The 17,975-nt window shown below is 46.1% G+C and overlaps 1 protein-coding gene across 1 annotated transcript in view; it reads left to right on the top strand.

Annotated features, from left to right (window-relative positions):
• Window positions 1-263: 263 nt before the first annotated feature.
• The window catches only part of SMAD9 (SMAD family member 9), a 68,829-nt gene continuing 51,117 nt past the window's right edge, over window positions 264-17,975 (top strand). Inside the window, exon 1 of the mRNA XM_073342126.1 lies at window positions 264-444. The gene's annotated coding sequence lies outside the window, so the exon portion shown is untranslated. The remainder of the gene's footprint in view (window positions 445-17,975) is intronic.

Here is a 17,975-nt window from a genome sequence, read left to right as displayed (position 1 = left end):
GGCTCTGCAAACTTCTCGCTCGGCGGGAGCCTGCGGCAGGTGCCCGCCCCGCACCTTGGGCGGAAGGTGCCGAGACGGGCACGTTTGCGTGGCCGGAGAGCTGGGGGGAGGCGACGGGACCGGACCGGACCTTTCTCAGGGTCCCCTTGTCCGCGCGCGCAAGCGGGAACGCGCTCCCCGCCTCTCTGGCCGTCCCGAGACGGAGCAGCGGCGGGGCGCGGGCGCCTGGGGTGGAGGCTGCCGCTTCTGCGCGGGCGTCGCTAGCGGGCCGGGCACGGACTCGGGGCACGCTTTCCCGTGCTGACCCAGACGAAAACGCACCTCCATAATTACAGTCCAGTGGAGGCAATGAAAGAAATGGCTTCTGCCATGGGGTGGTGGCGTGGATCTCTTCCGTGTAATTGCTCTGTATTGTACTTACCTTGCCGGCATTTAAAAACAGAGGTAAGAATGTGCTTCTCAAGTGTTTTCAGGCTGCTATGCGGATTGTTTCCCTGTGCTAAAATACTTGATTCCCCCCGCTTTGCTGGCTGGTTCCTATGCCAGATATTTGCAAGAGGGAGGGAGGGAGGAAACAGATACAGGAGACAAACTGACGCCAGTATTGTGATCGAAAGGAGGAGCACAAGGAAAAACACTTTTATGGATGGCTAAACGCTGACACGTCTTCCCGCTATTATGATTTCTTTCCTTCTAATTTAGCGGGAAAAAAACCCCACATGGCACGTTTTGAAACACTTTTCCCTTCATATTTCATTTTGTAGTCTAGAAAACTTGCTACTGGAAATACCTGCCAATGAAACATCAGTATTTGTCAGATTTTGTTAGCACATTTGGGTAACTAGCATACCAATCTGAACCAGATCAGTGTCTCTTGGACAAGCAATTACTACCAGTGAGCAGGATTTCCAAAACAATCTTCTCAGCTATGGGAAGTCGCCTGATTTATTTTTTTTAAAGCAAGCCTGGACAGCTGCAAATGGAGGAAATTCATAGTTGGTTCAGTTTCTAAATTGGTATATAATATAGTGGGGAGACTTCCAGATATTTGTACTTTCAGTCTAAATGTATATGAACTGTTACCAGTTGTACTTGCTTTAAAGGATTCTCATTAATGTGAATAAAAATGAAGAATACATGTATAGTTAAATGTTTATTCTAAATAGATATAAGGAAAAAATAAATTCTTGACAAAAAATAATCAACCTCTCAATGAATGAGTTTTCTCTTAAACTCGCAGAAGCAAGAAATAAGGTACAAGTTCTTGGACTGTGTTCAGGTTTGGGGTTGTGCAGGAAGGACAGTGCAGATAAGACAAAGTCATTACTTTATAAATGAGATGCACGTAGGAACGTGCTTATAGAAGTTAGGAGCACATTATTTTCTAACCTTCTGTGATGTAATCTAAAGGAAGTACTGTAAAATTCGTCTTTGAGCAATGAATCCTCACAGCGATGGCTTGGACAACTGTCATCACTCAAACTTCATCCTTTTATTCAGCCAGACAGCTCCCTTCTTTTAGATTTGATAGGTACCAGCGCTATTGCTGATCTGCGCTAACATTTGTTGGCTGGTTTGTGTTTGTTTCCTATTCCCTTTTAAAACTGGGAAGTAATTTTTACGTTTCCTTTGTTATACCAGTTCAAATAAGTATATATCAACAAAGTTTTTGGTAAATGAAATTTGTTAAGAAATATATAGCTATATATTTACTGAGCTCTACAGTGGTTTCAGATTCTCATCTCTGTCTGGCTTTCCTAGGAGAGGGAAAGGTAAATGTTTTCTTCTTCACTTTATTCCTGGCATTTAGAAACACCAGCAGTTTTGCAAAAGTGACTAAAATATGGATCTAGTGTATTTTATTACCACTCACTGTGGTAATTAAGGTTGTAAAATTATTAAAGGCACCCAGAGTCTGGGATAGACACTTCTGTATATGTGTAAACTGAAATAAAATACAATGGCGTACATCCCCAGTACCTTACAACACTCATTTTCACAATGTGCTTTTGAGGTAGGTAAGTATCTTATTTTAACACATTTGTCCAAACCCAAGAGACACATACATATATGCCCAAAACATATGTTGAGGATAGAAATATGTTTAGAGGAATCAAATATCACGAAGGTCTGGATGCTGCTCCCATTGGAAATCAGTGGTAGCACTCACATTGAGTTCAGTGGGAACATAACTGGGGCTAACCCCCTAGAATAAGACTAGATACACAATAAAAGATGTCACAAAACATTGGATAGTTAATTCCCCCACCCCTCTTCTTTTCTTTACAAACTTTCTTCATCTTAACTATCTGCTGTTATCAGTCAGGGAGATAGTGTGTCCCACAATCCTCTCTCTTGAATACTAAACTGTTGTAATTCTAGTGGCCAGCCTAATCCATCTTGATAAAGTTTTATTTTCCCCTTGTTTAATTCAGAGGTTGATAGCTGTTAATTATTAGTGACCTCTAACCAGAGCACTAAGTAGAGTATTACTAACAATAGTGGCTAGCTGCAATTCCAGGATCAGCTGGACTGTGCCTTCTGTTTTAAATGAAATTAATAGACTAAAGCTGGCCAAGAAGAAGAAAATGTGCTTTTGAGTAATTTGTCCATTGCAAATAATATAATGTAATGTTACTAATGAGCATTTCTATAGATTCTATTTGCTCCGAATATTCTTTGGAAATTAGTGGGGGGGGGGGGGAAAGCATGGTAAATATTTTAAGTAAAAACAAAATACCAAAAAAACCATGCCTGCAATTGGTGGTTGTTCCCTACTGTCTGATTTCCTGCTGCTGGTTGGTATAAACAATAATATGGATGTTTATTTGTACATTAGCAGCACAAAATAATGAATAAGTAACAATATGAGAGCTTTATGCTGGTTTAGTACTGTCCGAGAGCATTTGACATAAGAAAAAATCAGAAACAGAATTCAGTTTCATAAGATGGCCATTCAAAAAAAATAACCTAACTCATTTTCATTGGCAGTTTTTTTTGCATCATGTTCAAATAATAAGATTAATATTTATGAAAAGGTGCTTATAACAAAGAATCTGGGACTGCTCCTGAGAATGCAGTGGGAAATCTATTGTTTATTTTTAGTTAACTGAAAATCTTGCAGCCTCTACTCAAGAGAGGTGTGCCAAAGGGTTACAGGATTGGAACCAAGACTACTAAAATCCATTCTAGTAAATGAATTTGAATTAGAATTAAGATAAGATACCAGATTTGTGTTGCAGATGTATGTGGCTTTAGACAGATGTGGCTTTGACCATTAAAGGTTTCTGCAAGAATTGTTGCAACACCTTATACAAACAAGATATAGACTGTTTCTTTAGTTCAGAATCAGGATTGCAGCAAATAAGGCAAAGATGTAACTCCTCCAGGCAGATATATTTTTGGGATGGTGCACAGATGTAGAAAATTTCTATGGCTTTTTCTTTCCAAACCTACTTTCATATACAATACTTCTTCACAGAGCTAATCCCCATCATTCTGGTGGTTGACTTTAAGGTTAGGGTTGCAAAATTCACCCTATACTCCCCCCCCCCCCCCATTGATTAGGAACACTTTTGTGTATCCTCACTGTTCTTAGAGCAGGAATGCAATTTCTGTATCTCTTCCCACTTTCTCTGTCATTGTCAATAACTTCACTATCCTCCCCTCATCCGAACTCTTGGTGACAACTTTGGCTTCTCTCTGATTCCTCACATCCTTAGCCAAATCTTCTCTCTTTTTTTTTCTTGACTGTACTTTCCAAATTCCTCCCTCCCTTTCTTTCACTGCTGCCACAACATTAGTCCACACTGTGGCAACGTTCCATCTTTGATACTGCAGCCTCAAGCTCTCCAGCTCTGCTCCCCATCAGAAACACCACTGCCAAAATCCTGTTCCTTTTCCTCTATGCTTCAGTCATTTCTCCATATAAATACACCCTCTGGAATCTGTATACACCAGCTTTCCTTCTTTCTTTCACATTAAATTTTAAGCTTCGTACTTTCAAATCTCATATGGGAGTTTCTCATAAGCTCCAAAGCTGTGGTCCATTTAAAAACAAATCAGGATGTTTGTTCAGTGTTAGGCCTCCTTCCCCCCTCTCTCCCCCCGCCCCTTCCCAGGTTTCACTGGCCGCAGGAGTAGGTCCATCACCATTAGCTGGTACTCTGTTGTTTGTTCTCTATTGCACTGTACTTGGTTATGCTTCTATTCTGTAAGCAGTTTGAGGTATGCAGCTGTTACGTGATTTGGTTTACACTTCTGCAATGGAGTGTTTGCTAACTTTACTGTAGTGTGTAAATAATACTTAACTGCAAATGGTTGTGCTAGGCAGTCACCAACATTCAACAAAGTTGAAATGTTTTTTGGTTTTGTTCTTTATTCTGTGGTTTTTTTTGTTTTTTTTTTTGCGTTTAATTTTCTAGGTTGTTTTACTTAAGTGTGAAATCCTTAAAATGGTGTAAAGCTGCCTGAAATAGAAAATAAGACATTGGCCAACACTTCCACACTTCAGGTGCTTAAATTTAAGCACCTAATGCCACACATTGTCTCTCATAAAAACACCCTGATTTTTAGAGGGAGTGAGCACCCCACAACTCCAGTTGAAGTCATAAGCAAGTGCAGTTGTGCCACGGATGGGAACTGTATATATACCTGGATGGATGGGTACCCAGCTCTGTTGGTCCTTAGCCATGTTATAGTGAAATACTCAAATCCCATATAAAGAAGAAAAAATTCTGTGTCCCCTTATACCCATTTTATACTTTTTGTGCTTAGGAGAAAATGGAGCATGATGGAATTACAGCTACTTTATTTGTACCTGCTGTCAATCGGATTGGAATCAATTCTGAAAGTTCTCTCTTCTGGAATTTTTATTTTGAAACCTCATCTGTATTTGTTTTGCATTCAACTACACCAAGCTATGTCTTTGTAAAACACATCACAACAGTGTTAACATAACATTAATAGTCAGATGCTGAAGGATTTCCAAACACCTTTGGTTTCCCCTGATTTCAGGGAAAATTGAAGGCTCTCAGCACCTAGTAGAACCTCACCGAATTGGGCCCAAAATCTCTTTTGTAATAAGCTGGAAAATTTTACACCTATGAAGATCTAATATTTGCTTCATCTAGTACCTTTGTTTGTATGGCACAGTATAGATCAAATGGTACATTGTGTTCTAGGGACCTGAGATACTAAATTTTCCACATAAAATATCCTACAAATGAAAAGTCCGCATTAAGTACAGGTTAGGTAACAGCTCTTTACGTATATCTCCATTACAATAGGTTGAACATCTAATTCTGAGCTATTCCTTTTCCTAAAATGGTTGTGTGGGAAAATCTCCAGGAATCCCAGTAATTGATCAGAAGGATTACAGGATCTGATTACTATGGAAATACATTCTAGCTCAGCCCTGACACTGAAATACTTTTGCAGTACCCTTCTTCCTGTAAGTGTTTGTCATTATGGCATTTGGATGTGCACTTCATTTGAGAAGGGCCAGCATTTATTTTAAAAATCATTAACTCTATTTTTCTAATTTTTCCAACTGTTTCATTTTTAGGAACAATGTTGGACATTGCTACAACTTAGATGGGAATGCCTGGTATGCAAGGAATTTGGGACTCTTCCTGCCTGTAAAATGGGGATAATATTTCCTTTCTCCTAGTCTTTGTCTTGTTTATTTAGGTTGTAAACTCTTCAGGGAAGAGACTTTGTCTTATTGTGTATCTATTAGTGCCATTCACCAAGGGGTCCTGCTATCATTTAGGGAGTCTAAACACTAATAAATAATAGCAATAATTGGTTAAGCCTCCTCTTTCATTGTCTCGGGAAGCCCCTTCCAACAGTCCTTAATCAAACAAAACTCCTTATTGGCTTCAAATGGAAGTTTTACCTGAGCAAGGACTGCATGATCGGGCCCTTGTTCTTTATTCTGGTAAAGGTCTAGATCATTGATTGAAATCAACATGTGAGGTTCAGCTGGAGAATTAAGCCCCAGCTATGCCCCAAAGGCCCGGTCTACACTAGAAAACTAGATCGGTTTAACTATGTCAGCCGGGTCGTTAAGCTGGCCTAAGTCCCCAGGTAGACAACGCTAGGACAATGGAAGAATTTTTCCATCCACCAAGCTACTGCTGCTGGAGGAGGAGGATTAACTACAGCAACCAGCGAACTCCTTCTGTTGGCGTTGGTAGTGTCTACTTTGAAGTGTTACAGTGGTGCAGCTGAGATGCGGTAGCACTTCAGTGTAGACACTACCTATGCCAATGGGAGAGGTTCTCCTGTCACTGTAGTTAATTCACCTCCCCGAGAGGCAGTAGCTAAGTCAATGGGAGAGTCTTTCCATCAACTTCGTGCTGTTTACAGGAGGGTTAAATTGGCATAGCTATCTCTCACAGAGGCATGGATTTTTCACACATCTGAGAGACATAGCTGTGCCAATGTAAGTTTTCTTATAGATCAGACCTTGCTGAAGCCAAGCGTGGCTCATTATGTATAGACATGGACACCAGTTTCCCTAAGAAGTTAATACTTTAATACCCAGAAGGCCAGTACAATCAAAGGGAGATGATTCTGAGTAATTGTGCTACTTATATGTACACTAAGCTGGGACCTGGTGGAATAGGGTAGGCCTGGGTTCCCCTGACCCTGGCTCCGTATGAGGGGCTGGATGTGCACTAACCTTTAAGCCAGAAGGCTGAAGTCATAGACTTGCTGTTTGCCCCAGTCAGGAGGCTGAGGGCCGTAGACTGTTTAAGTGCTTAGCGCTGCCCAGAGAACCAGGCCCATAGACTATTGTTGTTCCCACCGACCAGGACTACCAGCTCATGGGGGTTCACTAAACCCTCCTGCTGGAGATCTGAACTGCTGTTCGGCTGACTTACTCAAACTTGGATATGGCATTTACCTTCCTAAAATCTATACAAAACCTAAGAGTCCTGTCAGGTTTTGGGATGAGGACGATGGGGCTGCACCATTTGCTTTGGGACCTTTCAAGTGCCCCCAGGTCCAACGTTGCTTGTACCTCCTTTTCCACTATCTCCGTGTTCCTTGTAGCAGGGGCCGAGTGGTCTCTTGGATGATCATCCCTGCCATCATCAGTATCGTATGCTGCGTGAAGGTGGTCTATCCTGGTCAGGCTATGAACACCTTTAGTAGACTCCTGACCTGCCTTTGTTGTTCTTGGGTCAGGTTGTCCCCAATCTGTGGCTCTCCGGTGTCAGTCAGGATGGGGGCGAGGGGTCCGAAGTCTGACTTTGGGACATACGGGGCAATCTAGCAGCCCCTCTCGATTCTGCCATGGCTTTAGAAGATTTATATCGTAGACTTACTGTTTCTCTTTCTTGTCTGGTTGCCAGATCTCATAGGTGACCAGCCCCAGCCGGCAGATAGCCTGGTGGCAAGGGCCCTGTGAGGTTAGCAGTTTTGATTCATCTGAGGGGAGCAGGAGGACAACCCTCTCACCGGGCTGGAAGGTTCTCTCCCGGGCTCCCTTGTTGTAGGTCTGCTCTTGAGCCTTCTGCGTGCTGGGGAGATATTTCTCTTGCTAAGACCCACTACTTTCACCAGCTGCTCTTGTGGCTGCAAGACGTTGCAGGAGGCCCTGTTCTGGGGACAGTTCCTGTTCCCAGCTCTCCCACATTTGTGGCTGCCAGGCATACAACCGTTCAAAATGGACCTGCATTGATGATTGTGGGACCTTCCAGATGGCCAGAGTAGGGGTGGGATGAATTGGTCCCAATGTTGGAGGACTTTTGGGGGAAACTTTGGCAGCATACCTACAGCCCTACCAAATTCGTGGTCTGTTCTTGTAAATTTCACGGTCCTAGAATTCTAAAAATCTTGAATGTAGTGGTTTCAAATATTTAAATCTTAATTTTCATTGTGTTTTAACAAAGGATGAATATATATTTAAAAACAGCAAAATATAGCCCTTAAGTGAGCATTTCTCAAACTACAGGTCCCGGCCCAAGAGGGTGTCGCAGTATTGTCACCCTTGCTTCTGCACTGCCTTCAGAGCTGGGTGCCCGGAGAGCAGCTGTCAGGATGCCCAGCTCTGAAGGCAGTGCAGAGTTAAGGGTGACAATACTGCAACCCCCCTACAATAGCTTTGCAGTCCCTTTTGGGTTAGGATCCCCAGTTTGAGAAACACTGTGTACTTTTGTATACTTTCACCCTATAGTATAGGTAAAAGTACACAAAAGACCAGATTTCACGGTCTGTGATGCGTTTTTCACAGCCATGAATTTGGTAGTGCCCTACTCGTGGCTAAGCATTGCGTGGTGTGGACGTCATGGTCAAGTTGCAGAATGGCTTGTTGGTGGCACTGGGGCACTACCAGCTGATTCCGGTTTCTTGCATCTGGGGGTTGCGGTCAATGTGGTATAGGCATCGCCTGTTAACTCGAATTGGAGTGCTGCCCGGCAGGGTTCCGTGATTTTCCTATTTGGCTTTAAGATTAGACTCGATAAGTTTATTGAGGAGATGGTATGATGGGATAATAGGATTTTAGCAATTAATTAATCTTTAAATATTCATGGTAAATAGGCCCAATAGCCTGTGATGGGATGTTAGATGGGGTGGAATCTGAGTTACTACAGAGAATTCTTTCCTGGGTGTCTGGCTGGTGAATCTTGCCCATCTGCTCAGGGTTCAGCTGATCGCCATATTTGGGGTCGGGAAGGAATTTTCCTCCAGGTCAGATTGGAAGAGGCCCTGGAGGTTTTTCGCCTGCCTCTGCAGCATGGGGCACAGGTCACTTGCTGGGGGATTCACTGCTCCTTGAAGTCTTTAAACCATGATTTGAGGACTTCAGTAGCTCAGACATCGGTGAGAGGTTTATCGCAGGAGTGGGTGGGTGAGATTCTGTGGGCTGCATTGTGCAGGAGGTCAGACTAGATGATCATAATGGTCCCTTCTGACCTTAATATCTATGAATCTGTGCTAACTGCTCATATGCTCAACTAAGCATGAGGGTTTTCCTGTTGATCTTGGCTGAAACCTGTCCCAAATTGGGCAACTCTTCATCACAGGGTTGCACAGGGTTTTTCCCCTTGTCAGCAGTGTCGAGCTCGCTATCTTGACATTCCCGGACACTCGGGTTGGGTCACTGGGCATCTCCCTCATCCCTTCAAGGAGGTCTCCCTCAAACGCCAACTGTGGATGATTGGATTTGGGATTTGCAGTACATGGGACCTCCATGAATCACCCCCAGTCGCAGCCGAGGATGACTGGATATGCCAGCTTCAAGGCCACAGCCTGTCATGGTCCTAGTTTCACTGTTTACCATCCTGGTGACTCGAGCAGTGGGCTAGGGCTTCACATCCCCATGAATGCACTGGAGGCAGATGATCCCTTCTCGTGGGCCTGGGGGTCCTAATGAGGTCTTGGCAGATGAGGGTCTGCCCAGACCTCAAGTCTGAGTGTGGAGACCTGCACCCTGCTAACCTCCATCAGGATCGTCCACTTGTCGGAGGGTTGTTTATGGACTTGAGGGAAGTTACAGCCCTGTTAGAAGTTACAGCCCATCATTGGACGTTCCCGGCAGAGGTGGCTGAAATGGCCACAAGTGAAACATGGGCTGATTTCAGGGCACCTGGGCCTGTCCTTGGGTTTTGTTGAGCAGGTCTACTCGCCCAGGTTTTGGGATTTCCCCACGATGTCCGGGACCATGGTGGTTCCCCTAGATCAGGGGTCTCAAACACGCGGGCTGCATGCGACCTGCAGGGTTGTTTTCTGCGGCCCACCAGCTCCCTTTCCCTCCCACCCCTCCACCCCCCGCCCAGCGTTTATCTAGAGCAGCTCTGGCCCGGCGCTCAGGAATGGGGAACCGCAGCCAATGGGAGCTTCGGGGGAGGTACCGGGAGGTGTGGCCAGGGCAACACACAGAGTCCTCTGCCCCCCCCTCCCCCAGGTTCCGGCTGCTTCCCGGAGTGGCGCGGGGGCAGGGCAGGCAGGCAGGGAGCTGCCCTGCGCACCCGCCCACTGAACCCCCTGCCTGAGCCCCCTGCCACACCCCGCACCCTTCCTGCACCCCAACCCCCTGCCCTGAGCCCCCTGCCACATGCTGCACACCTTCTGCACCTCAACTCCCTGCCCTGAGCCCCACCACACCCCGCAACCCTCCTGCACTGGGGGCAGGGAGGGGGCAGAGTTGGGGTGGGGATTTCGGGGAAGGGGTTGGAATGGGGGCAGGGAAGGGGTGGGAAGAGGCGGGGCAGGGGTAGGGCCTCATGGCAGGGGCGGAGTGGGGGCGAGGCTGGGGGTAGCCGGGGGCGGGGTGTCAGTGATGCGGCCCTCGGGCCAATGTACTAGTCCTCATGTGGCCCTTGTGGTCATTTGAGTTTGAGACCCCTGCCCTAGATGTTGGGTGATCATTGGGGGTTGGTGAAGTCCTGTCTGTCGTGGCATTTTGGGCCGGGCCTGGGGCTGTTCACTGGCTTCGGGTCCTCTCTTCTCTTGGTAGCGAAGTCATCAGGGTGGAAGCATGAACTCTGGGGTTGACGGGGATCTCATGGCCAAAAAATTCTCCATGAGCGTGACTGCCGCGTTCAGGGTCACTGGCCGGTGGCGAAGGATCCGTATGCTTCCTTGTGCCGGGAGGATGTGCATAAATTGTTCCAGCACCACCTGTTCGGTGACCTTGGCCCTAGTATGCCAGTCATGCCTTGTTTACACCAAAGGGAAAAGTCGAATTAAGCGATGCAATAGCTTATGCATCGATCATCGAGCAATAGCATCGATCATCCGGTAAGTGTAGACAAGCCCTCAGATTGTAACCACTGCCAGCATGCATCCTTGAGACGTTGTGCAACCATCCTCAGCCTGGCCCTGGGTGGGTATGGCTTTCCGCACAGTCGTCACTGATATGTCTTGACGTGATGTCGAGGGCATCACTTTTCAGGCACCCATAGTCTTGGGCGTCAACCACCAGGAGTCTGTGGTACGCAGCTTGGGCTGGACCCATTAGGTATGGAGCCAAAAGGGTGGCCCACTGCTCAGGGGGCCAGTTGGCTCCTGAGGTGGGCCACTCAAACATGACAAGAAAGGCCTCCGGATTGTTGTTGGGGCCCATCTTAGCCAAGCATCAGTTGCTTTTCCACCAGGGTTAGGGGCAACTGGTGTTGATAGTAGGGTAGCGAGCTGCTGCAGGCATTTGCTGCTGGTTCTGGTGCTGGGCCCCCAACTCTCTTGTTGCTTCTGACTGCCCAGCTGTTGAAGGAGCTGCTGCTGGCTTTCCGCAAGTCACTTTATCGGCTTCTCTATATCCACCACGGTGGGATCTCTTTCTGTCCCCCTTCTGTGGGGTGGTCTCTGGTTAGCCCTTGGCTCATCCCCTTGACTCAGGGGTGGGATGATGCCTGAGTTCTCCACCACCTTGTAGTGTTCTTCCCTCTTGGGGTCAGGGACACTCCTTCTGATGGCATCAGGAAGTGAGCATGCCTACCGGGTCTGACCTGCGGCCATGCAAGTTGGCTGAATAGCAGTTCAGGTCTCCAGAAGGAGGGTTCAGCACACCCCGATGAGCCAGTAGTCCTGTTCTCCTGGCCAGAGTGAACAGAAATCTATGGGCCGGGCCTTCTAGGCGTGGGCTATGCACTTAAACAGTTTATGGCCCTTAGCCTCCTAATGGGGGCAAACAGCAACGGTCTACTTCAGCTTTCTTGCCTAAAGGTTAGTGTGCGTCCAGCCCCGCATACAGGACTGGGGTCAGAGGCTAAGGGGACCTGCTCTACCAGGTCCCAGCCCAGGGCCCGGGTAGGAGTGGGCAATCCCACCTAGGGTGACTGTCACTGTAGGCGGGATTTTATAGGGACAGTCCCGATATTTGGGGCTTTTTCTTATATAGGCGCCTATTACCCCCTCACCCTTGTCCTGATTTTTCACACTTGCTATCTGGTCAGGCTAATCCCTCCACAGGGAAACATGTGGTTGCTGCCTCATATCGCGGCAGCGCAACTGGGGCCAACCTCTTGTTTCTCAGGGCTACTTCCTACTGGTTCTGGCTGGCTCTGCTCCGTCACTGCTCCGTCACCACTGGGCTCTGGCGCTCGGATTTACAGTCAGGCGACCCTTACTCTGGTGTCTTCTCAGGGTCTTTTGTCTCCTGGGGCAGTGGGCGGACTTTCTTCCTGACGGCTGGTCCTAGATTCTGCTGAGGGCTTGGCTCTCTGGGAGGGATCGTCTGCCTCCTTCCCTGGTCTGGCCCCAACTGAGCTGCAGAGCCCTACTCTTATACTTCCTGTCCTGCCTGTGCAGTTCCTGCAAGGGGGGGCAGGGTGATATTAACTACTCCCACCATGGGGAGTTAACCCCCTCTGTAGTGAAGGGGGGCCACTCTGCCTCACTATGGGTCCATCGTGATTCTCTTGCTTTGCTCCTCCCATCACAGCAGTAAACTGTAAGATCTGAGACGGATATTGCTCTGATGAAGACAACGGATACTTACTTTGGGCCTGATCCTGCAAGCTCTGTATCTGGAGCTACCATTGATTACAGTGGGTTTTGGAAGGGCTGCAGGATTGGGCCCTGTTTGTGTGAATCAGCAGTAAGTGGATGGAAAGACTTTATATAATGACAGGGTTCGGAAGAATGCCATGTAAAGAAATCTGAAAGGCCCAGAATTCCTCCAGAGTCTTCGTGCAGAGAGAGGAGATTTGACCCCAGTGAACATACCAGAGGGTTGAGTCCGGAAGCTCCTATGGGTGGTGTGACTCCTACACAGATGTCATTGGAGGCACAGAGATGTCTTCATGAATGCCGAGTGCTTCCATACTGGCTCAAGAGCTCACTGCTGCTCCAGCCTGAAGCTGCCCTGAGACTCTCACCCCCTTTAAGTTTCCATGGCGAAAGGAGCTGTGTAAGAAAGTTAAGTTAGCCTTATTATCTGGATTCTTTGCTAGATTGGGAGAACCTGTCCCCTCCTCAGTCCCAGACACCAGCCCCTAAAAGGTATGTTTATGTTGCAGTAAAAACCCCACGACTCTATTGTTCAGGCTCAGGTTGGAGCCCAGGTTCTGAGACCCACCCCCTTCATGCATTTTCAGAGCTTGCGCTCCAGCCCAAGCCCAAACATCTCCATTGCAGTTTTTAACCGCAGGGCCCAAACCCCGTGAGCCCGAGTCAGTTGACTTGGGCCAGCCATAGCCACGCCGCGAGTCTTTTATTGCAGTATAGATGTACCCTGAGAAGGCCCTGCAGGTTCCAAGCTAAGAGGTCTGGTGCTATAGAAGCGGCTGACTTCCCTTCCATCAGGCATGGGGAGTCACTAGCAGTACCAAACAGCTGAAGTAGTTTGAGAGTCAGGGGTAGAGATCCAGGACTGATTACAGTGCTCAGGGAGAAAGGAGTGAAGAGCTCTCTCATCACACTACGTGTCATTCAAAGGTGAGTGAGTGAGAGAATTCTTTAAGGGTAAAATTTCTGGGGTGAAATCCTCACTGTATTGAATTCAGTAGCAGAACCCGCACTGCTTTCAATAGGGTGAGGATTTCACCCCAGCTGCTTTGCTAGTATTTGCATGTACATGTGACAAAAAGACAAGGTTTAGAATTACTATTATCAAAAATCCTTCTCTCAAGTCATAGTTAGTATAAACAACTAAAGCTAGATTAAAGGGTATCCATGTTCAGATATGTTAGACAGGGCTTAGAAATTGTAAATGATAAAGGAGGGTGGGGCCTAGTGTTCAACTGTGTAGATAGTCTGAAACTGAAATTCACAGGCTTCAAAATACAGGCTACTTAAAAATAAACTTAATGTGTGGGTCACTGAATTCCCTTCAGCTGCAGGCCTCCTTTCATCTTTATGTTTAATCTGAAGCTGCAATAGGATTCTTCCATCTTACCTCGTATTTTTTCCTTCCCTTCAGCTTTTTTCCTCCTGTCTTGTGTGCTTTCCTAGTTTCCCTTTCTTCCCTTTCAAAATGGTTTTTCTGTCTTACTCATCCCCTCAGCTTTATTTCCATGCCTCTCAACTGTACCTTGTTATGGGAGTTAGTGTAGCCTAGTGGATACATCTCTGGACTCACACTCTGGGACCTGGATTCTGTTCCCAGTTCTCCCACTGATCTCAGTTCACCTCTCTGCCTCAATTTTCCATCTGTACAATGGAGATAATGATACTGATTTCCTGCTTTCTGTGAGATCTACTGATGAAAAACACTATATAAAAGCTAATTATGATAAAGCATTGTACTAATTTTGACTTTACCACATTTTCATATTTTAAAAATTGTTTTTTTTTGTCCTTTGCTGCTGTGTGAAAGACCTGCACAAAGAACAGGGGGAACTAACTGCAATGAAACAGAATATACACAGAGTGGTGTCAAATGCACACATTTAGAAAAACCCTGGGGGGAAAAACACTCTTTCCCTATGATCTCTTTTAGTTACAGTAATCTGAGGTGTTAGCTGTAACAGTAGTATGTAGGAAACGTACAGATAGTATCGCTTTAAACACACAGTCCTTTATATTTGAGACATTTTCTCTGCAGATGGTTCCTTTTCCCTTTGATTTTTGTGGAGGTTTAGTTGCTGTCTTATAGATTCACTGTTTCCCAGTGTCTAGGAATATGTGATCCCAAAGCACTGCACAGTGTATGTCTAGACAGCCCTCTGAGAATATCTTCTCTGGGCACATATTTAGCGGTTTCAGTGACACCGAGGCTGATGACAGCAGTCTTTTTCTAGACGGGTACCCATGCTGCTTGTGAGTCAGTCGGTTGGGTGTACAGTGAGAGCAAGAGCATTGTACGCTGTGTCCTAGATGGATGTGCAGTTGGGCGCAGTTCTTACTGTAGATACGTATGTACACAGCATTAGGCAAAACTGGATTTGCTCTCTACACAGTAGCTTGTAGCCATGTCCTGTTTCCGATAAGGCCAGTGGAACTTTTCCCATTGACCTCAACAAGAGCAGATGATACCTGCTGGGTGAAATCCACCGCTGTGTAGAAGATCAGCACAAGGGCTATGCACCACTAAACTCCTCAAAATTGGATTTAAATGGGTCATAAGTGATGCATAAGCCTTGTGCTAGTCCTCTGTGCCGGAGTAAGTTCCAATGGCTGCACCATTTCTTCGGTGTGCTCTACTTGAATTGTCCCAGAGTCTGAGACTCCCAAGAGTCATTCCTGACTACAGGGCTCTACCATGCCAGGGCTGTGTGCTGCTACTGGACAAACTGATGCAGCTTTCATTACATTACTAGATGCCTTTTCACTGACTTCATTGGGAGTTGGATCAGGTCACAAAACAGCAAGTGTGTGATGGTTCTGTGTCCTTTGCAGTCCTCTCCTCTTAGTGTCAGGGTCCCTAGCAGCATGGCTTCAATAGAGCCACACTGCCGGGGTATTCTGTGGCCTGCAACAGCCTTTGGGTCCTTCTTAAAGGGTCTTCCTATCACAGAAGGAGTCTGTGGAAAAGTAATATGGCTTCATGCTGTCTTACCCTTCCACCCTGGGCTCTATGGAAAGTGAGGTATGCCAGAGAAATAACTATCGACTGAATGCAAGGTATTCACACAAGTGTTGCATGTGCTATCACCACAAAGCTCGAAATTCAAAGACAGTAAGACCAGAACTGGTGGCAACACTGGATCTCAGATGGCAAAGCTCGTGACTTCGTAAAACTGTAGAGTTTGATCAGAGTTGTGGCACGCTTTGCCCATGGACTCAGGTCATCCGCATAGGAAAACATGTCAGACTATCAACGCTGGGAACATGTCAGACTCAAGCATTGCTTCAAGCATGTTAGAACTTTAACCTGGCAGTGCTGCAGGCACCCACTGCCAGTATAAGTTGCTCGATACAAGATGCTTAGGTCTGAAACAAATGTGGTCCTAAAAGATTGTCTAAATTAAATTAAGTTGTAAATTACCATATTTCTGTCTTTACAGCACTATAGCAGAGAAGCTGCCTAAGTATTTCCTAATGGAACATCCAGGCACAGGAACAAATGGTTTAGTCTGCCGAGCAGCCTGCAGTATTCTGTAATCTAATAGCACTGAGGTAGGATGCTCTGATGATAATATTAGTCAATAGCAGTATGGGATATGTATATCTAAAAGCAGCATTTAATACCATTTATGCTTTGCATGATCATTTAGATTTTTTTTTTTATTCTTGTTTTAAGAGAGAAAGGAAGGAGCACGAAAGGAAATCGTACAATATAGCCTTATCTTAGACTTCATCACATGGTTTGCAGAGCACTGCTTTTGCTTTTATACATGTACCCTTGGCTTCTCTCCCACTAACAACAATAGTGTTCAGACTCATGCTGAGGTCACTGTTGAATTATTTAATTTGACTGGAAGAGATTAATGTGTTTATTTAAAACCTTGTTCAAAATGGAAAAAAATCTCAGAACAATATTCTTACGTATGTGAGTTTGTATTCCACGTATGCTTCAGATCTGCTAATTGTAAAATTACATTACCTTATCAAGAACAGTTGTTTACATACATTAATGCCTGGGGACACCCCTCAGATAAGAAATGTGCCCCATTTTCTCCATCAGCCTATAGCAGTACTTAGAATCATAGAATATCAGGGTTGGAAGGGACCCCAGAAGGTCATCTAGTCCAACCCCCTGCTCAAAGCAGGACCAATTCCCAGTTAAATCATCCCAGCCAGGGCTTTGTCAAGCCTGACCTTAAAAACCTCTAAGGAAGGAGATTCTACCACCTCCCTAGGTAACGCATTCCAGTGTTTCACGACCCTCTTAGTGAAAAAGTTTTTCCTAATATCCAATCTAAACCTCCCCCACTGCAACTTGAGACCATTACTCCTCGTTCTGTCATCTGCTACCATTGAGAACAGTCTAGAGCCATCCTCTTTTGAACCCCCTTTCAGGTAGTTGAAAGCAGCTATCAAATCCCCCCTCATTCTTCTCTTCTGCAGGCTAAACAATCCCAGCTCCCTCAGCCTCTCCTCATAACTCATGTGTTCCAGTCCCCTAATAATTTTTGTTGCCCTTCGCTGGACTCTCTCCAATTTATCCACATCCTTCTTGAAGTGTGGGGCCCAAAACTGGACACAGTATTCCAGATGAGGCCTCACCAATGTCGAATAGAGGGGGACGATGACGTCCCTCGAACTGCTCGCTATGCCCCTACTTATACATCCCAAAATGCCATTGGCCTTCTTGGCAACAAGGGCACACTGCTGACTCATATCCAGCTTCTCGTCCACTGTCACCCCTAGGTCCTTTTCCGCAGAACTGCTGCCTAGCCATTCGGTCCCTAGTCTGTAGCTGTGCATTGGGTTCTTCCGTCCTAAGTGCAGGACCCTGCACTTATCCTTATTGAACCTCATCAGATTTCTTTTGGCCCAATCCTCCAATTTGTCTAGGTCTTTCTGTATCCTATCCCTCCCCTCCAGCGTATCTACCACTCCTCCCAGTTTAGTATCATCCGCAAATTTGCTGAGAGTGCAATCCACACCATCCTCCAGATCATTTATGAAGATATTGAACAAAACCGGCCCCAGGACCGACCCCTGGGGTACTCCACTTGATACCGGCTGCCAACTAGATATGGAGCCATTGATCACTATCCGTTGAGCCCGACAATCTAGCCAGCTTTCTACCCACCTTGTAGTGCATTCATCCAGCCCATACTTCCTTAACTTGCTGACAAGAATACTGTGGGAGACCGTGTCAAAAGCTTTGCTAAAGTCAAGAAACAATACATCCACTGCTTTCCCTTCATCCACAGAACCAGTAATCTCATCATAAAAGGCAATTAGATTAGTCAGGCATGACCTTCCCTTGGTGAATCCATGCTGGCTGTTCCTGATCACTTTCCTCTCATGCAAGTGCTTCAGGATTGATTCTTTGAGGACCTTCTCCATGATTTTTCCAGGGACTGAAGTGAGGCTGACTGGCCTGTAGTTCCCAGGATCTTCCTTCTTCCCTTTTTTAAAGATTGGCACTACATTAGCCTTTTTCCAGTCATCCGGGACTTCTCCGG

The sequence above is a fragment of the Lepidochelys kempii genome, chromosome 1 (assembly GCF_965140265.1).
Source record: "Lepidochelys kempii isolate rLepKem1 chromosome 1, rLepKem1.hap2, whole genome shotgun sequence".
Lineage (NCBI taxonomy): Eukaryota > Metazoa > Chordata > Testudines > Cheloniidae > Lepidochelys > Lepidochelys kempii.
This window is presented reverse-complemented; position numbering and strand designations above follow the sequence as displayed.